The sequence below is a fragment of the Mugil cephalus genome, chromosome 8 (assembly GCF_022458985.1).
Source record: "Mugil cephalus isolate CIBA_MC_2020 chromosome 8, CIBA_Mcephalus_1.1, whole genome shotgun sequence".
NCBI classification, from domain to species: domain Eukaryota; kingdom Metazoa; phylum Chordata; class Actinopteri; order Mugiliformes; family Mugilidae; genus Mugil; species Mugil cephalus.
Window position 1 is genome coordinate 21,642,539 of NC_061777.1, and position 22,769 is coordinate 21,665,307.

At 41.9% G+C, this 22,769-nt stretch overlaps 1 protein-coding gene across 12 annotated transcripts in view; it reads left to right on the forward strand.

Moving 5' to 3' along the window:
* Positions 1 to 22,769, forward strand: part of arvcfb (ARVCF delta catenin family member b) — a 190,415-nt gene that overhangs the window by 24,495 nt on the left and 143,151 nt on the right. For all 12 annotated transcript variants that reach the window (XM_047593063.1, XM_047593069.1, XM_047593067.1 and 9 more), the window contains exon 2: positions 15,739 to 15,823. The gene's annotated coding sequence lies outside the window, so the exon portion shown is untranslated. The remainder of the gene's footprint in view (positions 1 to 15,738; positions 15,824 to 22,769) is intronic.

Sequence of the window (22,769 nt, forward strand, 5' to 3'; positions counted from 1 at the left end):
CATAGCCGCACTATCAACTGTTGAGGAGCTTCCAGCATATGTAGCAGAGGTGATCACGTTTAAAATTGCTCACTATCTCATGAAGATGAAATCCTGCTTCGCCAGGATTTTCTTCTTAACGCGGTGCAAGGATTTTCTCGCCTTTACAGTAGCCACTATCCGCATTTGATTCCTTCCTTCCATACTGCCATTCTTAGATTCTCTCAGAATCCTCCGACACACTCCTTTTCATCTCTTTTGTGGTAAAGATTTTGATGTTCTGGAAGGTATTGCTTCCATGTTCAGCAAGTATTTTGTGAGAAGGTGGCTTCCTCTTTGAATTTAGGTGATATGTTTTGATATAAGGATTTATTTTGTGCTTAGCTGGCTGCAAAAGGCTGTATTAGATATATCCCTGGGAAAGAGGAAATAGTTTAAGGTTTATAGATATAAGTTTAGGCTATTTTAGAGGTCCTTATTTTAAGGCAATAATCATCCGTTTCCTTTAATAATTTTGAACACTTTCATGGGTAATTTCCTCTCCCGTGGAGGTCTGACTGTTGCTACTCGGCAGAGAGCCGAGGCCAACCTGACAGGTGTAGGAGTGTAGAAGGAAAGCCTTGGCACAGTTAATTTGGATTAACTGCCTTGGCACAGAATGGTAGGGGGTTTCACAGTGGGCTTTATCTTCAACACAGTTCTTCACATCGGATTCAAGCTTCTCCTGTGTATCTGAGAAAATGTCACACCTAAAGGTTTGAGCTCTACCTCTGCTGCTTATTGCTCTTTTGCCCCGGACATGCTCGATTCATCTTCTCTGCGTCTACATGGTGGATTTATTGAACATCATACATAACTTTGAATATATAAACTTGCAAGCCTATAAAATCACCACACTCAGATGCATCAGGACACAACTGAAGGTTTTTGATTTGTGTTCTTTGCTTGAGTGGGACCTGCATAAGCTCAACAGCTCCTAGGCCCTGAACCTCCATCCATCCATAGCTAATGAGTGAGGCTTGCAGCCGCTGACTCACCTTGCCTGTGTGCTCTGCCTTGAAAAGCCCAGAGTTACTTTCACCTGCTTTCCTGTTGGCCATGTGCCTGTTCGAATTTAGTGATGCATGGTACTGTTTATGGGCTGCTATTTTAGGAGATGCCTCTCTGAATTTGTCATTACTTGGATCACTTCAACTTCTAGACTGGTGCATGCATACAGTGTGAAATACTTCTCAACAATCAGTTCTCTGGTCTTCTTCTTTTGGACTGAAAAGTTTTCAAAGTTGATATGTTAGCAAAGAGTTGTTTATTTGCACATCTGGTTTACATTAGATTGACTTGAATACAAATCATTGTATTTTGTTGCTTGGTTTCTGGTCTCCACAGACTCCTGAGGGAAATGCTGACCTCTTTAGCTGCTAAATGCGCCACATGCTCAGCATCTATTTGCTATCTTTCTTTCAGTCTTTTACTGCGCACATCGCCTAAAAAATATATTTCTTTGTCAACACACTCACTTTACACATTATGTAGTCCACTGTTAATATAATAGCTTTAGGTTTGAGGGCTCACTGTGTGACTGAGTGTGACTGTAGTTTTATTTTATTGTTGGTGTCAGATAAAGTATATTGTGCCAGAGTTGGGGCACAGTGACCGTTTTTTAAAAAAAAAAAGAAAAGCCAATATCATCTTGTGATTTTTCTAATTAGGTTTAATATCTATGACAGAGCCACCGTCACTTGGTGACAGCCACATGGTTTACGAGCCATTATGAACCCAGAATGAGTGAATCAGATGTCTCTGACTCAGCCATCATTCAATATGAATAAGCCTGGCTGTTGGTTCTTTTGCCCCCTCCAATCTGCTCGGCCCACCTGCCTTTGTTTACCAATGCCTCGTGCTCCCGATTCACACGTACAAGACGGGCCATCGTCCAACGGCCAACAGGATATTGCACGTTCTCCCTGTGTCTGTGTGGGTTCTCGCTGGGTACTCCGGCTTCCTCCCACCATCCAAAGACATGTGCGACAGGTCTTTGTTGAACTTGGGGTTTGTGGAGAAAAAAAAAAGACTGAATATCTAGACATAAACATAACATAAAGATTTGGTGCAATAAAATTAAGGGCAAGTAAAGTGCATTAATGCAAAATGTATTATTTCTGATGGTTTTCTTATTATCTGAGCAATTAAAGCATGGCAAGTTTACTGCTCTCACAAAGGAATGGCCATCGTTCTATAATCTTTTATGTAGATCCCCTTTTACAAGGAAGTATGTTGGATATTTTAGGGCGATGGTTGTAATATATCTGATATTAAAATGCCGTTTTTGTAGCAGAGTTGAGTTTTGGGTTTATTAAAATATTGAAGAAATGTCAGAAATGGGAATTTACTTCTGTGCAAATGATGATTTTAATATTTTAGATGAAGCCTTAGTGCTTTCAGTTAGTCACTGGAGGGCTTGATTGCAATGTCAATTAGTTTTTTATACTTTTAAACAGCAGTGTGTGTCCCACAGACATAAGCTATGAAATATGAAAACGTAAAAGAAATGTGAGGGTTTATTTTTCAAGACGTGCTAAAATACCCACTGGTTGCCAGTTTTCCTTTCGGATATACAGTATTAACTGTTGTCTTAGCCACTGGTTTGCTCTGACGATTTACTTTCGCTGTTGAAGTTGGAGCAAGGCTCTGCATATTTCTGGGAGAAAAATATAGTAAATTAGGTGTATGTTTTATGCTCTGCCTTGGAATGTTATTACTTGTGATTTCTGCATTAAAGATATTAGTTGTCAGAGTATGCTGACATTTACATGAAATCTTTCTGTTTAAAAAAGTACTAGCCACAAAACAAAGTTCACTTGCTTTGTGGCTAGAGTGGTACAAAAATATTTACTTTTTCCAGTGCATGAAGAATGGACAGCAGTAAACATGTCATCAAGCGCCAGCGATGTGCTCACCCCCCGGACTGTGGAAGGGAAGCTGGAATGGAACTGAAATTTGTGGGGACCTTGTAGCTGTCTGTGATAGTCATGCATGTGTTCTGCACAGGAGACACCACAGAGCCAAGGTGTAAAAACAAGCAGCGAATGGATAGTCTCTATAGGCTCTGTCTGGACGCCAGCTCAAATCTAGAAAATAGTTTTTAATATCTTTTGGTGTTTGGAATATGTTCAAAGATCATGATGAACTCAGAATAAAAATGAAACAAATACTGCAAAATCAAAGTAAAATAAGCTACTTGAAATGAATAACAAAACCAGTACATTTATGGAAATCTTGCAGCCAAAAACTGTAATTTTACAGGAATGTCCATCTATTTTAAAAAATAAATAAATAAAATTCCTTTATTTTCCAGTGTGCAAAAGATTCCTTTTCTCCTGTACGCCTGCTCAGAGTGAAACGTATTGTCATTCCCTCCTACTGCGTCATCGGGTCAAGTTCCCATCCAAGTTGCTCGTCATTCATCTGGATGAGCTGTGTACTGAATCATTGTATAGCCAAGGGCTCTGGGAACCCATATAAATAACAGGCACAGAAGCTAGCGCTGCAACAGCAATAAAAGAAATGTATGGCCATTGTGTTTTCAAATGACTTACTCTTCATGCACTCCTTTATTTAATTCCATATGTTTTCCACTTCCACTGACGTCACTTTAAACAATGCATCCCATTGTTTATAAATTCTGCTCGACCCTTTTCCTCACTTATCATGGGGTTTCTTGACAACAGCAGCGAAATAGAATATTGCCATTTGTAAAATGACAACCATACCAGTAAAATGTATATGCTACATTAATGTAGTACTGGTGTCAAGACTAGATATTCATTTATTCACAATGCTGCTTTTATATTGGGTCTTAAGTGCTATTTGTGTGTGTCCATATTTTAATATCTTTGTGTGTGTTTGCATGTCTGGATCAGTGAAAGAAAAGACTGCTGAGCATGTGCCTCATGGAGCGAGCTTGTGAATGAGCAAATGAGCGTTCGAGTGACTTAGTTGAGTGTGTGGGTGAGTGTGAGTGTTTGAATGAGTGAGTGATTCATTATTATTGATACGGCAGCGTGTTTTCTCTCAGTGTCAGTGTAAGTGTTGCTGCAATGTGTTCGGTGTTGTCTGGCGGCCACAGGTCTGCAGTCCAGCGTGACGGAGCGGTCGCTGCAGCCGCTGGTGTTGGAGGCTGGAGTGGAGTTGCCACTCCGTCCGCAGCTCTTGGCCTCCGTCCACACTACAGTGATCCCCGTTCATGATCCACTTGACAGGGCCGTGGGGGGGGGGCAGCAGCTAGGTCAGGCCCTCATTCCATTACCTGACTTCTGCAACACTAACAGGAGGGTTTATAAGGCTTTCCTGACACTGGCGAAGGGAATTTGCTCGTCTCTGCTGTCTCCGATGTGTATAGTTGTGAAGGACTAAACTGCCAAACTGTATAGTTAAGTTACAGCATGAATTCAGTCTTGGGGATTTTTCACTGTAAGCCAAATAAAAGACTAATGGAAATTCACATGTTGCATTACACATTATTTAACATCCCTCGTCTTTAACATCTTTAATATCTTTCCACTTTGTCAGATTATGACATGAGTATTAAGTCCATTGACTGTATATAAAGGTGGACAAACCCTCTGTGGTGTCACCATTATGTTTCCTGAAGAGGATTTTTTGAATCTTAGTGTAGTTTTCTTTGGCTGTGGCCATCTGTGGAGGTCCTCAGTCTGGCAGTAGTAACATTTGCTACTCATCCAAGTATTTTCTTCAGTGGGCAATCAGAGTTTGAAGAGGAACATCTGTGGGCGTTGCCCACTTTAAGCTCGCTGCTAATGATCCTGATAATGATACTTACCTGGAGTGAAGTAAATTAACTAAAGGAGCTACTTGGATGAAGTCCAGTTGTCCTGGTTTGTAGCTTGTTTTTTGGACAATCTACTAACTACTGAATAACTGGAGCATCAGTGGCGGGTGATGAGTAGTCAGACAGCAAACAATCTATGGCTGCACTGCATATGGATACTAAAAGAGCTATATAGATTAAAGCTTTTCTTGTAGCAGGTTGTAAACATGTTCATTTCTGCTGTGGACCTGTGGAATTTGACCCTTTAAAATGAAGGTGGAAAGCCTTGATTGGCCATTTGAAGAATTGCACTCTTCAGCATTTAAGCATTACCTTCTTTTTCCAGCCCTGGAAGTTGCTGCGCAATTAGTCCCCGACCAATTACAGATATATATATTTTGTGCACCGCATATGCGCATTTTTCCATAAGAAAGCTCTGTTCAGAGAATCAAAAACAACAATTTGTAGAGTAACAATACAGTAGAAATATATCCTTGGTTAACTGGTTAAAATTTGGAAAAAATATTTTTACAGAGCTTGAAACTTTGGATTCCACCCTCAATTACTTATATTAGAAGGTGGATATAAAGAGATCTCCTCATGGTCACTATTAAGAACAGTAACTACTGCAGCAAGCAATTGTTTTCAGTGTACATGTGAACATATACTCAAATGCCTGCTTTAATAGTTGGCTAATATCCTCTGGCATTGCTAGCATTAGACTATTTTCAATTTAAAAAACAAAACAAAACACGTCCTCTTAAAGCCACAACTTGACTTGGCTTTGACATGATAATGAATGTTTTCATAGATGGAGATCTTGTATTCCTTTCATCCTCTCAGCTCTTTGCTCGATCACACATCACAGCGTGTCGGGCGTGATCGAGGGGGAAGTCCGCTGAGTGGATGGGAGGATACGTACACAGCCTCCCCCCCAGAGCTACATGCTTCCTGACTCTCCAGAGGGTCTGTGCGGTGCAGTGGAGACGATGGCCGACTTAGAATTATGAACTGTGGCTTCCAGTGGCTCTTTGAAGCACAGTCAGAGTACACACAGACCTCATTTGTCTGGGCCTGCTCTGTAAAATCTATTGCCAGGCCAGTCCTGTGTGTTTCCACCGAGTTTTTTATGGTTTGTGTCTTCAGGACGGGGCAGCGAGGACAAAGCAAAGACAAACAGTGCTTTTCCTTGTTCTATATTGAACTTGGCACCCAAACGTATGGTATTTGGAACCAGAGATACTAGAGCTGTGTGCAGTGGGGGGTTAAGAGTATATTTCACAAGCATTTAAAATGATGTGAGCCCATGTGAGTTACTCCACATTCCAAGCGAATAAAGTATGTTGTACTGCACTGAGAAATCCTCCTTTCCTGCCACGCTGCTGGAGCTATATTTGATGATTGCACCATTAGGAAGATAAGCCGGCTAATTAGAGTTAAACACCTGAGCTCTGAGAATAGCACCTCTCTGTTTCTGTTTCTTTCAGACACGATGCGGCGGCAGCAGAATAAAATCCGAGCTGCCTCTCTGCCAGCGTGTTGCCAGTTTGTTTTCAGGCCCATAGAGGGCAGCTGTGCTCTCCAGAATCTCTCCACCCTGACTAATGGAGAAGCAGACAGAGAGACGGAGAGGGAGAGAGAGACATGTAGTAACACAAATTATCTGAAGTGGTGGTGTGTTTTCTTGTGTGATTGCACTGGCATGCACTTAGTCTCCAGAAAAAGTCAATTTCTTCTGTGTTGTTTATGGCTTCAGACTACTGGAGTGCTTGTGAAGCACCATGCAAGTCCCTAATGAAGTCAGGCATCTGCCAGGAACAGTGCTTGTTTTGTTGCTCTCTCATACTTTCTAAGTCTCTCCATTGGAATATGTCCCCTTTAAAAGATTTCTTTTATATATATAGTCATCATGTTGGCCAAGCTTACAGTGCAGAAGTGTAACCAACTGCTTTAAATGAGCAGTGTTAATGAACCATAATGTGGTGAATGGCTGGTTCCTGACACCGAGTCGTTTCTGCGCAGGCTTAAAAAAATGGCAACCACTTGTTGAGCGTGGCTACAGCCGAGCTGCTGTTCTCTGCCAACACAGGAAGAGTACTCTTGTAGATGTAATATGTTTTTGTCAAGCAGCGGAGGAAGAGAAAGAAAGAGACGGAATGAATTTTGGCACAGAATCAGCCCTCTGTAGTCAGGGTCCTGGCAGACACTGGACTCTAATAAACCAAACAATATCACATTAACACACAGCGTCCGGAATTAATGGGGCTCTGCTTTGGCCAGCAGACGACACTAACACAGACACACACACACACGCGCGCCGCTGTAAGAGCCCACTGTCTGGACACTGACTATTTAATTCTGAGGCTGATAATTATAATAGTTATCTGTTGCCTCTGAAAATTATTGAGCTTGTCAGCACCCATTAATTTAGTCTGTATCATAAATTAAGTAGCACGGGTTGCGTTTTATCCCGTGCTTGCTGCAATAAATGGAGGCAGTTTTTTCCAGAGGCGAAGTCTGCTTTACTGTACTGTATGTCACACATAACAGACCTTTGTTCTGCTTTTAAAGTGTAGAGAAAATGAGTTGGAGATAAATTAGGCACAGTCGAGTATACGCAGCTACAAAACTGAAATAAGGACTTGTCATCTAAGCGGGGCTGTGCGTATACATGCCAGTCAACAATTCACTCCGTAGCCATACATAACCGCAGAAAATGGGAGAATGTCTTTATGTGTCCTGGTGAATGTCTGTTTATGTTAAGCGTGGCGGCCTTTCACCATGCTGTACACCCACCTGTTGTTGTTAAATAAAGTGTTTGGTGCTGGTGCTGAAGCACGTTTAAACCAGCCAGTGAACAGCAGCAGGACCACGTGGGAAGCGGCAGAGTGGAGAAAGCACAACTTATAGGCCTCTCCTGTGTGTTGTTTTCAAGCGCCGCTTCGTGCATCTGCATTCATCTCTGAGAGTAGCTGTCAATCAAAGCGCTAATGCTCACTCAGTGTAAGATGCGAGAACAACGGTTGCTGAAATACTCAGCTTCCTGGCAAACTGTTAATCACACGATATTCGAGACAATGAAAGAACAGTCACAGAAACATCCGCCTTGAGCTTGTGGGGCTTGACTTGACTTGTTTAGGGACACCTCAACAGGGGTGAGGCTGAGCGTTACAATGATAAAGCTGCTAGTACAAGCTCACTGGCAATATACACCAATCAGACATAACATTATGACCACCTTGGTAATATAATGTAGGTCTCCCTTGTGCCTCAAGAACAGTTGTGACTCATCAGAGAATGGATGTGGGCCTTCTGAGGGTGTCCTGTGGTGTCATGTTGTAAGTGGATCGAGTATCTGTGGATCATCCCACAGATACTTGATCAGTTTGGGATCTAGTGAATTTGGAGGCCAGGTGGAACCTTGGGTTGTTCTTCGTATTTTTTGACTTGTCCTTAGACCATTTTTGTGTGTGTCTGACAGGCTGCATCTTGCTGGGAGTGTTATTGCTGTGGGGTGGGGGTGTCTGGCCTGGTCTGGTCTAGGTTGGTGGTATTCGTTGACCCAGTTTGAGATAAGCAACCATCATTTGTTTTTCGTACAGACAGGGCTGTAATACAAACACCAGCCGAAGTTGTTTACAATACCAACCAATGCAACCAATGCATGAGAAGCAAAATGGAAATTACAAAAATAAATAAGACGATGCCGTTTGAAGGGAATGTAACATTCATATAGATGAAATGGTCATTTAGAGTGAAAGAGGCCGGCTCTGCATGACAGTTTATTCCATTTCCCATCTTCCAAGCCTCCTAGCTAATAATAAGGTTTTCCTTTTAAATGGCAGACACAAACTATTACCACCTGCTCCTATGAAGGCATTTCCTTTCATGAATCTATGTGCTAGTTGGCATTCATCTTTGTGGTGTGTTCAAGTGCAACTTTTGGTCTAGACGAAGGCGACGTCACAGTCTGCCTTTGTTGCTGGTGGTTCTTTAATGTCTGTTTGGCTGGACCAAGTCTTCAGAGCGTAGCTACAAAATGACGCATCTGAGGACTGCAGGTTGGTGCATATGATTTGACATGACTTTAAAATGTATGCTGCAACTCCATTTTATTTAGTTGGTGTAACTTAATTCTGTAAAATATTTAACCAGCTGTTCCTTCTAAAGTCATACGTAGCTGCTGCAAGTGCAAGTCTTTTGAATGTGTGTCTCTGTTGGGTGAACAGTGTTGTAGACATGAACGTATAAACAACCACAACTCTTTTTTTTCCAAGAGATAAGGAGAGTGTTGATGGTTGACAGAGCACAGACTGTCTGGCTCAAAACTTCCTCATGAGGGACAACCACAAGATGTTAAAGTCCACTGCTGCTCCCTAAATCCCCATCATCGTTTCCTCCATCCCTCTCTGCATCTATATTTCATGAGGTTGTCCTTCCCTGCTTTCCTTCACTGCTGCTTCCTTTCTGTCTTTCTCCTCCACTATTCACGTCTACATCCCTTTACCCTCTCTTCCCACCTTCTCTCATTTCTCATTCCGTCTTGTGGTATCTTGCGGCAGCCATTTAAATTGGATGCGTGGCTGATACCGGCAAAAAGTGAAAGATGTGATGTTTATTTCTCTGTCTACAAACTGACAGGACTGTCACATTCCGCGCTGCGGAAGAAACACGTTGGGCTGTTTAGTGGGCCATACCGAAAGGAATAAACAGTTCCGATATGTGTTAGTGGGGACCTTTACCCAAACTTGCGACGCTCATTATATGAGCAGTTCGCTATGATTTGCAAAAGAATGTTTGACAGGCTCTGCAAGGCATCGTCTACAATACATTGGGCTACAGCTTGGCCTGTCTTGCTGCAAAGGAAGACACCGTTGAAAGACTAAGTCTTCGCAGCTGACTTTGTGTCACTTCCCTCATTTTTGGTTTTTCAACCATGTTTCTTCTCTTTCTCTTTGTATTCCCATCTCGACAGCTTGCACCCTGTCCTCTGCCACAGAGCCTGGTGAAACCAAAAAACACATTATTATCTCATTTGATGAGCGGAGCAGCTTCTGTCAGTTTGGCCACCCGCTGCAGCAGAGAGACGGTATTCTTCGGCACAATGTGGTTTGTTTACCTTTATGTAATAGCTCGGGCTATTTATGCAGCTTCAACTTTGGAAGCTGGCACTCTGAATACCAATCTCCGTAGCGTTGCCGCGTTGCTGCTTCTGCACAGGTATTTACCGCTCCTGGATGGGTTCCAGACTCAGATATATGGCTGGAGGCTTAAATAGATGTCAGAAAGGTCTGCACTTGCACTTTCTATCGGGAGAATCCAATATGATGTAGCTTTGTTGAGTGTGAAAGAGGAGACGAGGTGAAGAACGACATGCACTGAATGCGCAAAATATTTGGGACATGATATTGAGCTGCACCCCCTTTTGTGCAGTTTAAAAACACGACACGCCTGCTTATCTTTTTTTGACAAGTATTAGTTTTGCTTGGAAGGTCAGTATGTCCCACCTTTTACCTGAATTTACCTCATCTTTGTACTCATATTTGTACATTTTTGTATTTAACTCCTGAGTGACTGCTGCTACTGACGCAAGTTCCAAAGAACGTGGTTGACATGGCAATTGGATTTTAAATGTATGAAGTCTAACATACCAACTGGGAGCAATGGGGTGACTGGTTTTGACTGTGTAAATTCTCAGGGACAATACAGCGGATTCTAGTTTGCATTTTTGAATGCCACGTATTGGGGGTCTGGGCGGAGAATAGATTCCGCGGCGCATTAAGTCCGTCTCAATGGATTTTTACTCTGTCACAGCACACTGCACTCCAGTTTTCATAAAAGCATTGAATCACCATTTCCATTTCTCTAATTCTTTCCAGCTTTTGTTGTAGGCAGCAGACTTGGCAACTATTGTCTGACACATTGCTTGTGCCAGAGAAAGCTGCGTGTGCGCTTGTACGTCTGTGTGCAGGAGAGCTGAGACTGGCTTATCCATAAGCCATAATAGCAGACTGTTGCTTTTAATGCCATATCAAGTGGAAGTGTCTTTGCACAGTTGTCTCTGCCAGTATCCATTTTTACACCAACTGTGAGTGAGATGCAAGGTTAGAGTGTAACAGGACTAGTCTAGGAATTTTGTGGATGTTGGACGGATTAAAAAAAAAACAATCCTTATTTTATCAAAGGGATGTGTGAAACCCTATAGTCTGAAAGGATGCATAACGCACTGTTAATGTAAGAACAGAACTGAAGAAAAATTAAATGGGAGTTTTGAGGATTTTCTACAACCACAATAATAAGCTTCTTATTAATCTGCCCCATACATAAATTAATATTTTATTTAGGTCATGAAGCAAATGTGGGTATACCTGTAGTAGTCCATTTTATAATTTGAAAATTGGATTCTGCAGTCTGCTGAGAGTTACTTTTTCACACTAAAGAAAAGAACAAATAAACTTTTTTTCCCTTAAAAAACACTGAATTGTGCCTTTGAAGCACTTTCATTATTCTTTGGCTGAATAGTTTTTGAGAAAAATCTATTACTTTTGAGCGTCTGAAAAGGTGCTTCGGTATTAGCATTCATACTGCCGGGGTAAGGCCAGGGACTCTAATTGTGGTTGTTTCACCTCACTGAAATCCAGTAAGACCCCCAACACCATCGCTATCCCTTCATCCCATTAGTGGTGAACTCATGGGGCCTCTGATAAACCATGCAAGGTCACAGAGTCATTGACAAAAGACATTAGTTAAAGTGTTCTATTCTTGGCACTAAAGCCTTCAGATAAACAATGGTAAGAGAGTCTGAAAATAATGCAAGTCTCAAGGAATAGTGAGGAAAATGTTGCTTTTGCATTTCATAAAACTGGAACACATTAGGTTAACTCAGCTGCCCTGAAACCTGTCACTTTTGCACTTCAATGAAAACAAACAGAATTATAACAGAAACTAATTGCTGTTTTTTTCAGAGGTTTTTGTTGGTGCATTTTGTAACGAGCAACAGCTTTTTCCTCATATTAGCAGTCTTAACTGAGCTAAAGCTAAGCTAACAGGCATCTGGCTGACCCAGGGCTTAGCATAATGATAACACTGGAATCATATCATGGGCTATAACTCTTAGAAAATATTTCCCAATCTGATAAAATCCAGCTTTAGTGTCGCCATATAATTAAAGCAAAGTTCAGAAGTTATTAATTTAGTTTATGTTAAAAATGACACATCAGAGCTTATAGAAAATGAGCAATGTTCATGACTGCAGGAAGGATTTAGTCATTAGCCCTCCTAACACCTTTCATGAAGGGAGCATGAGGCTTCTGGAAAGAATCACTGCTGTTAACTCCCTCCACCCTCTGTCCGTGTGTGTGAGGAGTGCCGCCATTGATAAAGAAGCCAGATCTCCCTCCAAATGACTTCCATGTTACGTCATCTGTCAGCATCCATTAACCTTCAGCCATTGAGTCTGAAGCCAAGCTCTGCCGCAGCCAAGAGCTGCAGACAGTGAGGATAATCGGTGGAAGTGTTTCTGAAGGGTTAGAAAAGTAGCTGCAGCTCAGTCATATTTGATAATAAATTTGAGCAAATATGGTGTGGGAAGGGCCAGTCTTTTCTCATAGCCTATATGGGTTTCATATCTTATTGGCGCTGTATTTCATTTGTATATTAAAATATGTATATGTGTGATGCAGACAGATTTCAGGGGAATTATTTCAAAACAGTGTCATCACCATCACCATCCCTTACTACCCGTGTTCCTATGGTAACAGTGAATATACTCCGTGGCGCTTCAAAATAGTGTTTATCTTTTAGCTCAGCTCAGTGATATGTTTTTGTAATGGAACCCCTCTTGATCGATTTGGATCTGAAATTTCGACCTTTAAGAGATAAGTGTTTCTCAGCCACAGCTATAACACTAACCCAAACAGAGATGTCTCTTCCACACACAATCTGGGGCACACAGATCATTGTGTTGCCTTGTAGCAACAGTGGCAGCAAGGCAACAAATGGGCCAATCTCCCAAAATGGGCTCCCATGCAGCTAGCCAAACGGTACGGCCCGGGCCCATATGGTCCAGCCTGCCCTCCTTCTTCACCTCAGCCCCCTTTTCCCAGCATGTGATCAGACAGACATGCAGCATGTTCGGGTTCCAGGAGTCTGTGTAATGAACACGCTGTGGAATTCATCATAATCATTTTCATTACCAGCTGACGCACAATTTGATCTGTGAAATGTTGTAAAACAATAAAAGAGTTATAATTACGATTTTGCACAGGATCCCAATTTGAGAGTCTAGGACCAAATGAAATGTACAAAAGCAGCACATAAAAGTTTCTTCCGAAGTAAATGTTTCCAGAGAAACAGTTATCTGCACGCATCGATAGCCTAGAAATAGATTTTTTTAATTCCTGTAATAAGTGGTATAATGGATGTAATAGACAACACAACAAAACGAACCGGAGAACAGCCTTCTCCAAATATCAGGATGAAGTTTATGTTTTCCAAAATGTGCTCACTTGAACAATGCTCACACATAAATCAAACCAGGAGCAGAGACAGCTATGCACTTAGGGGAAAGTGAGACGTATAAAGAGAGGGCCCGCTTCCAAACAGGAATAATTTATGTAACAACAGTGGTTTCACAATCTGAAGACACATGTGCTCGACAAAGACGTATGACTTTACACCAATAAAGCCGTCATTTAGCAGCTGTGTGTAAGCTTCTGTAGCTGCAGAATAGCTATGTACTGGTCCAGTGCCCCTGACAGAGAAAACTGAATCAAACTCATATCTCATCTGGACTTCTGCCGCATTCAGCTCCTGTTTGTCTTAACCTGCCCTCTCGCCCCTCTCTTTCAGCTATCTCAAGTACGTTACAACAAAATCTAGATTTTTTTTTCTTTTCTTACAGAGGCAGGGTCTGCCGGGATTTTTCTGCCTGGTCGCTTTCAAAGTGTCCATCAGACTGTGACGGGGTTTGGGCTTGGAAGTCAAGGTTGTGTGTGTTTGTGTGTGTGTGTGTGTGTGAGTGTAGGGAAGGGGGTCTGGTTGCTGGAGATGGAAGAGCAGGCGGGGCAGGCGGGCTCCCCCGACCCCTTGGAGTTCCATCTGGACTGTGGGGGGCTGTCATTTAGCAGTGCAGCAGCCGGGCAGGGGAGCAAATTGCTTTTTAATCGATCATATTCCCAGTAAAAGCCACTCCCAGCAGCCACTTGCCTACTTTCTGTTCTATTTATGGAAACTGCCCGCCTCTGCCCACTTTGTGTGTCTGCCCATGTGTGTGTGTGTGTGTGTGTCACAAGTAAAGAGGGAGGAGGGAAAAAAACAGCAAGGATGAGTTTTGCTGACCACTTCAAGTCAGCAAATACAGAATCCTGTTTTCTACTTTGATCTTGTGGATGTATTCCAGTAGTGCAGGGACCCTTTAATGCCCTTGTAGTTAAAGATGACATGCGGCTGATACGAAGTTGTTTCGATGGTGGTTGGAGGGCGACGACACATGGTCATCAGATACTGCGCCAGCGCCACTAAAAACGATGGGGAGTCATTAAACACCACAAAGCTACAGTCAAACATGTCATGTTCTTTTACAGAAGCCCCACAATGCTGTAATGCGATCCAGCTTCTGGTATCTATTTTGAGCCTGATGCCCAGTGTTGAGTGTGACACGAACAGGCGCTAGCGAGCAGCGTCCGCGGGTAATAAATTATGACTCAGCCTAGTGCCGCCACTGATTGTTGAATCTATTTTCTAAGATTCGGTTGCTTCTAACTAATCTGCCCCTTGGGGCGTTTCAAAGGGACGTTTAAGTCTTTATTTCCTTTCTCTGTAGAACTAACATTTTTTTTTGTTCTTGCCATAAAGCATTGAATTGCCCACTTTGTAAAAACAAAAAAAAGCTCCAGCTGTAATAGTGTCACATAAAATATCCTGCAGAATAAGCAGTACCAATGAATGAGGCCGCCGCTATCAAGCACTCCTGTCAGTTTTCCTTAGCAGGCCTCCCAGGAATTGTAAATGCCGTCACATTCTCAACAAGACAGGTTTTTGCTATTTGCTGAAAATGAGCCTTTGGGTGCGCTTCTCAAGCACAAGGCTGCTTACTGGAACTTTGTAGAAGTTGCACAGACAAGATCAACGGTAAATGAGATGATAATCCTGTTTAATCAGATTTTTATGATGACCCTGAGAGCTCGACACACTTTAGCCAATGCAAACACAGAACGCGTCTGCAACGGTAATAAATAACTAAACACTGTAGGCAATTTACTGTAACAAAACATATGCGGTACAACAAAGCCCACCCCATACAGTGACAGCACAGTTACACGAGTGGGAGACAGAGTGAATTAAAGAGCAGCGGTAGTGAGGGGGAAGGATGGAGAGTTATGGCAGGTACTCAGCTGTCATTGTCTTGTCAAGGTCTCACTGCTTGACCAAACAGGACAGGAGACACACACATATATATGTATGTGTGTGTGTGTGTGTGTGTGTGTGTGTGTGTGTATTCCCTTTAACTACTGCAAGTCGGTGTGTTGTTTATTGTTAATGGAACGTTGCTGCAAAAGGAAACACATACAGTACATATGATTTATAAGGCCCAGTCAAGGACTATATGTTAATGAAAAACAAGAATGAACAGCTTTTCTCACATTTGCTGCACGCTGCTGAATCCCTTTGGTGACTCCCTTGATCTACATTACGGCATAATTACCACAAGAACAGAACTACAGTTTAATCATTGGATTCGTCCTCTTTCGTCCTGGCAGGAACAGTTCCAGAAGAGTTCAGTCCGTTTTGTTTTTAGTTTCAGACAACACAATAAACCTGATTTTTGCTTCAGTCAAGAGCTCAGAGAACTGCTTGTTTACTCTCGTCTTTTATTCATCCATGTTTTTATTTCAGAGCACAAAGTCTAAATGTCTTTCCCTGTTTTTCAGGTACAGAAACTCCAGAGTTGTGACTCTGCTCTGATAAATGTCAACCTGCTCTGATATTTGTATGGGTCTTTCTCCACAACCAAAGGTGAGTTCATGCCCTTTCCAAAACGTCCGTAATATATTGTTACCGGTGGATTTATGACGAAGGAGTGGTGACACTTTGCAAACAAATGCTAAACCTCACCTGGAGATATGCTGTAAATGTCCGAAAAGGTGTAAAAGGCAGCTCGTCAAGCGAAGATCATATACGTGACATGGTTTGAAGAAAGGCTCATAAACAAAGCTGAGGATCAGGTGACTGTGTCATGCGAGTCCACAGCTGCGGTAGATTTAGGGGTGACTTTTAAAACACGATGAAGCTCATTTCTAGTTTGGATTATCTGAGCGGTTCATAAATATATTCTCTGCCACTGAGAGCGCAAAAAACAAGTTATTTTGTTATACCCCGCTTATATCAAATTGACAGTTTTGAAGAAAAAGAGCCAGTGTCTGCTGTTATGTCCTGTGTAAGTTTCTTGCACAGATCCCAAGTAATTTTTCTGTGTGCCCAGGATCCATTCACCAAACAAGGTTGCCCTTGCTTTCACTGTCTTCCAAAGTACTGTTGCTCTTCTTGAAAAGATGCTTTGTTGCCACCTGACAAACAGATCAGGCCTTGATCTTGGTTGCTTGGGAATCTTAAACTGAAGTTGAACCTACAGTATTTGTGGAAGCTTAGATGTAGAAGTTTGACAAACAGTTAAGCACGTACATAGGAACTATATTTGTTTGTTTGTTTTATTTGTTGTTCCTTTTTGCTACTGAGGTTAATCTGATTTCTGGCAACTAAAAAAGCTCATTTGTATAGTTTGACTGGAGAAAAAATGCATTCCTCTCTTGGTCCTGTACTGTTTGTTGAGATATACTGTAGTTCTTGGGGAGCAGTACATCACCAGAGCTGCATCTGCGCACCTCAACCTGGAGTTACGGCCTGGCTTTGGATGAGACGTCAGCCTTAACATAGGGGGAAGATTTAAACACTTGCAAACAACTTCACAAGAAATGGTGAAAACTGTCCAGGTTGCTCTGAATGTACTGTATTAAAAGTACAGGCACGGGAAATTAGCCCACCTCCACTACCTCCCTGGGGTAACCATTCTGCCCCAGTTGGTGCCTTCACTGCTCTCCCCTTGAGAGGCCGGGCTGCTGGGAGAGAACCACTGAGTGATTCCTCACTGTCACCTGCTGCTTCATTGCCTGTTAGCATTTTTACAGTGAGAAACTAAGAGCTCAAATTTGTGTTTTTGAAATTTAGGATCATATTTTTCCTCCCCGAAGCTCTTAAATCTGTTGTTTGTGAATCAGGATGGTGGCAATGGGTGGCCTGTGGACCCACTGTTTACAGCAGATTAACTTTAAGTAAGGTTGAATTACAGTCACACTATAAGTTGTTCCTTAAGCGCCCTGCAGTTCAACCAGGAGTCATTCCATGGATGAGATTTGAAAACATTTTGAGTCAAGAACATGTGCAAATTATTCATCAGAGTTGTTTACTTATTTATTTCTGGGGAACTGTTTTTACTTACAGTGCTGCTTCAAAGTATTTGCACCATGCACCATGTGTCTCAAAACATCAACAGATTAATTCATCCTTAAAGTTTAGTACTGGTAGTATCTTATTTGTATCCATATTTAACTACTATTAAATTTAACTTCTATTTTATTTCACTTATTTATTTATTTCAATATATGTTTGTAGATATATTCATATTCACACGAATGGAATCTTGATATTTCATCTTTCTCTTTTTGGTATTGTATTCATTCATTTTGAGCATGTGTTAATAACAACAAATCTATGCACAAAAAAGAAATACATTACTGGATTTTCACACAAGTCCTGACTGCACACAAAAAGAAAAATAAATGAATATGAATGAAAGAGAAATACTAAGCTTTTGTGTTAGTTGTCTGCAAAGGCTGGGAACGATTTTAGTCCCTTTTTCAGTACAGAACCACTTGACTTCTGAGATGCTGGTGGATTTCCTCACATGAACTATTAGCCTAAGGTCCTTCCGCAACATTTCCACTGGGTTAAGGTCAGGACTTTAACTGTAGAACAACCAGTGTTCTTGGGATTGTTACATTGCTGCATGACCCAGTTTCTCCTAAGATTCAGATGATGCATTTTCTTTTAGAATTGATTGGTATAATACATGATTCACTGATTCATTAATGATGGTAAGTACTCTTGGCATATATGCAGTAAAACAGGCCCAAGCATGGACACCATCCCCCATGTTTCATGGAGTGGTGGAGGTTCTGATGCTGTTTAGTCTCCAGACATTTGAACCGAATAGTTTTAATTTTGGTCTCATCCGTCCACTAATCATTTTCACATAGTCTTTCAGCTCATCCGCGTGATGATTGGGAAACTGCAGATGGACTGCTATGTTCTTTTTGGAGAGCAGTGTCTTTGTCTTTCCACTCTGCCACGCACAACATGGTGCGTGGCAGATGACTCTAACTTTACCTCTTAGATCTGCACTTACCTCACAGATATATATCTCAACTCAGTTTCCTGATAAACAAATACCAAAGTATACTCTTTCCCTGTTACTGGTTTGATCGGGTTTTCTTTGTCTATTGACAAGACTTATGTGAAGATTACTGATGTTTTAAGTCTTTTTTTATACAATAAGTTGTGAGGGCTGGGGGGTCTTTGATAATTCATGTTAGCTTGAACCTTTTTATGGTTACATTGCAACAAATTACTTCTCATTTTATCTGCAGCCAACACAAAGCTGCTCTTTGTGTTTCAGTGCTACGTGTGTGATCACAGCTGAGTGGAAACTTATCCAGGTAGATTTCTCTTTGTAAACACCATATTCATTGTGACCTTTCTCACTAAAACTTGAGCTACTGCACTTAAGTTCTGTATAATGTTCACACTAGCCTTTACTATACCTACATAAAATTGCAGGGTACAACAAGTTCAGTGTGTAACCCTTACAGAGTAATCACTGTGCAGATAAGGTTAAGTGTGCTGACACACTGTAAGAACAGTGCAGCTATACATCCATGAGCCCTGCCTCTCATATCAAGGTCATTTTATCCCTAAATCCTCAGCCTTCCAAAATGGCATTGGTTTAATTAATTCTCTGGAGCCTCACTAAGAAAGGCCATTTTAATAGTGAGGGAAGGCATATTAATCTACTGGCAAGGGGCCAATTATGGTTGACTGTCATTGTACGTGCACGGGTTGTGTGGACTTTTTATGACCGTCTCCAGACCTATTTTGAAGTCGAACTTCGCAAATTTGCTCATTTGCTCAGTAAAGAGGAGTTCTTTTATGCAGAATAAATCAGTGCAGATTTGATCTGTGTGTGACATGGCTGCACAGTGTAATGCTGTTATTCTCATTCATTCTTCGTACATATCACATCCAGAAATGCTCTCTTTGGTGACGGTAGTAGCTGAATCTTGACATGGAGTGCAGTGTGTGATCCTGCTTGGCATAAAATGGAAGTTGGTGTAGTGGCTCATGGGCACCCTTCCTCAGTAGGTAGATGAAACTATTCTCACTGTGACGATGCCAGCTTTGGAATTATGCTGAGGTCAGTTGTTGAGCTCAGTGCTTGTTTAATGAATTTAGGGAAAACTAATCTGCATTTTTTTTTGCTAATTGGCTTTGTTTGTCTGTTTGTAAACCTTTTTTTGTGTCTTTCTTCCTTTTGCAAAATGAAACTACTTAGAAATGTATCATCTTTGGCACTGAGATGATATTTCTAGTATTTCACTTTACAGTTCCATGTCCACTGTGTCACCATGTTATTGCTACTAAAATATAAAAGACGGATGCAGTTCATTCTACAGTACAGAAGCGCATGCTAGAAGGCAAGTTACATCTGTAACTTGAGCGTTTCATGAGAGATACTGTATAATTTGTCAATAAATAAAATAAAGCAAAACACAATAGCATCCGATTGTGTCTGGGGGTCTCAGTTACATGCATCTATTTGCAGACCGTTTCAGCAGAAAAAATGACACTGACAGAAAACGGCACATAGCCAGCAACTAGCTAGTTTGACTTTCCTATCGCGGGTCACCCACGCTTACACAAACGTGTCCATGGCTTACATTTTAAAGTTGGCTTCACACTCTGCCCTGCACTTCGGCTGAATGGGGAAAAAACTGTTCTGAAAAGTTTTGAAGTTATTCTTCCCGACGGTGTTGAGTGTACAGTGGAAGATTTTTTAATAAGGCAGCCTCCGCCAGGAGTCGCACAGACAGTCTCTAAGGGCCAACAGGCCCATAGCCATACCCTCAGCAGCTTTCTCACTAATGTACTACTTTATTCTCTGTGTCTCTCTCACACTGACATATTTGAGAGGTCAGTGTTCTGTTTTCATTTGAGGGAATAGCGACTGCTGGCCCATAGCCCGGTGGTCCGTAATGACCTGTGTTACTAATAATTAAGATGGAAGAGTATTTGTTATACGTTATGAAAGGACACACCGTTTTATTTTGGTACCCACCGTGCTTCTTTCAAATTACATTTTTTACATGATTAATAAGAACAATTTGCCAAGAGAATTGTTACCTCAGGTGACATTTAGGCCATGTTGCGTCTGGAATGATATATGGCGATGTATTCAAATATTGCTTGTAATTCATTTTGATTTGCTCAGTGTCAGAATGAGCCTGAAACCAATGCTTATCATTTCATGAACGGAAGGCATATTAATGTTCTGGAGAAAATGTCTTTAATGAGTTAATGTACACCAAGCGAGAGGAGCATTTTATGTCTGGGATCCTGCACCATGAATTGGTCGAGACAGAGAGCGAAATAGGTTTTCAGCTGCGCAGTCAACTCCAGTCCAGAGTCAAATGTGCAATCTTTAGAGGAAATTACAGGTTGTAATGATAAAGCCTTCAAGTTCTCCCTGTATGCATTCACTACAGTAACCATATTCGTAACATGCCATTTCCAGCATCTCAACTGCCTCAAAGCACTTAACAGTTAAGAAACTAGTTTTCCTAAGAAGATTGCATGTTTGACTTCAGAACAAAATGACTGCGGTGCTGGAGGTGTGGTTGGTGTAAAGCTGATATTTGCAAAGCCTCAAGACGTGAATTTGGTCAACTTTAGAAGTAACACTGAACCCGGGCTCCCATGTATTTGCTGCCTGACACCTTACATACAGTATATTCCCATTCTGTCACTGCAACACATTAGTATGCTGGTTGAAATGCTTTGGGACCAACTGCCCCATTTCAGTGGAATAGCTTGTATAGTATCAAAGCCTGTGTTTACAGCTGTTCTCAGTAATAATTACATCCTCCAGAAGAGAACAGAGAGAGCATGCACTTACCTCCAGTGGACCTTGATTTGTGGGTAACAATTGTGGATGTTTTATTAAATGGTCACAAATTATGGTGCCACCCCAGGAGGGCTGCTGTCTTCAGTCTCTGACATTGCTCCACTTCCTCCTATTGTGTTGCAGTTAGGGCAGGCAGTGGCAGTGTTTCCCATGGGCTTCAGTTTGGAATGGAGAGTTTGGATTCTTAGTCTGGTGGCTGAAAAGGTCACCATCCACTCAGAGTGAGATTTCTAATTTCTATTCTCCTCATGGTTTGTTACAATCTCCCCTGGCAATAATAAGACAAAACATAATTTCTTAAAGTGAAGATGGGGCATGAATGTGTGGTAATAATAACCTGAAGGTGAACTTTGAGCTATATGCGCAGATGTTAGGGGTTGATAGGGCCATAAAGCCGATAAGTGGGTAGAATATTTTTTTTTATTTTTTAGCCTTTCGTGTCTTTGTTGAACAGCTAGCAGTGGATAAAGACAGGAAGTAATGGGATGAGAGAGAGGGAACGACATGCGGTGAAGGGCAAACCTGTGCACTGCCGCTGCACGGCAAGCGGGGCGTACTGACCTCACAAACATCCGTAACTGCAGCGTCCCGTATCCAAACTCAAGCCCGAGCCAAGGACAGCAGGCGCAGCCACTTGCTCAGGCCACTGTGCTGCTGTGGTGAGGGTTACAATTCATGGGCCACCCCCACAACCAGGTAGTGTGCTTAATGTTTAACCTGATCTTTACCCTCTTAGTTTTGTTCAGTCTGCCGTTAGCATGCTAACGTCTGCCAATGAAAACAACTGGAAAAGTCGTTCTTGCACATAAACCAATTTAATTGTAAGGTTAGCATAATTTTCAGGTTTATTTCTTGAGGGTCCCGATTTCACAGCACTTCATATGAGCAGAAATGACCTGCAGTATTGCTACCAGCCATTTCCATGATAACATTGTTACAATGTTACAATTGTTACATTGTTCCTGCTTGATATAAAAGCTAAAGCTATTGGCTATCTACAGGCCTCTCCAGACAGGGCAGTGACTTGTCACAACCGCTCTGAGGTCAAAGGTTACAAAGTTGCAAGGACAATTAAAACATGTTCCAAGGTAACACAAAAAAGAACAACAACGCTGCTTCATCTCATTGATTCAACTCGTTGATTTTTTCAGTGTGATGTTATTCACAGCAATAATTAGCTGCTAGCACAAGCTGCGACAGAGCTCGCTGTTTATTTCAGACGTCCGTGACGGTGGGTAGTGCGATGTCGCCCTTGCCGTGGGGTTTTGAGACTGTCTTTGGATGCCTGGTGATGATGCAGCAGAGGGTAGCAGCAACCGCACCAGCAGAGAGCCGGTGAGCGTGACTAATCCGGGGATCTCCTGTGTCATGTGTACTGCTGGCTGTCCTTCACGCCTCACGCCTCACGCCTCACTGACAGGGAGCGCACACCCATGGCTTTACTCACTGAGGGAGTTTAGAGCACATTTGTTTGTCGCTCAGTGCGTTATCACCACATATACCATAGTTTGATTTTCATTCTAGGTCTCAGCAGGCAGCCTGCAAACTTTATAGTACTTACTAGACTATTGTATAACTTTATGAGTTTTATTTCTTCTTCTATCTAGTAGAAATTGACTCAGAAATAATGAAAATACCTGAGAGTCTCCTCCGGATGTTAAAGCCAGC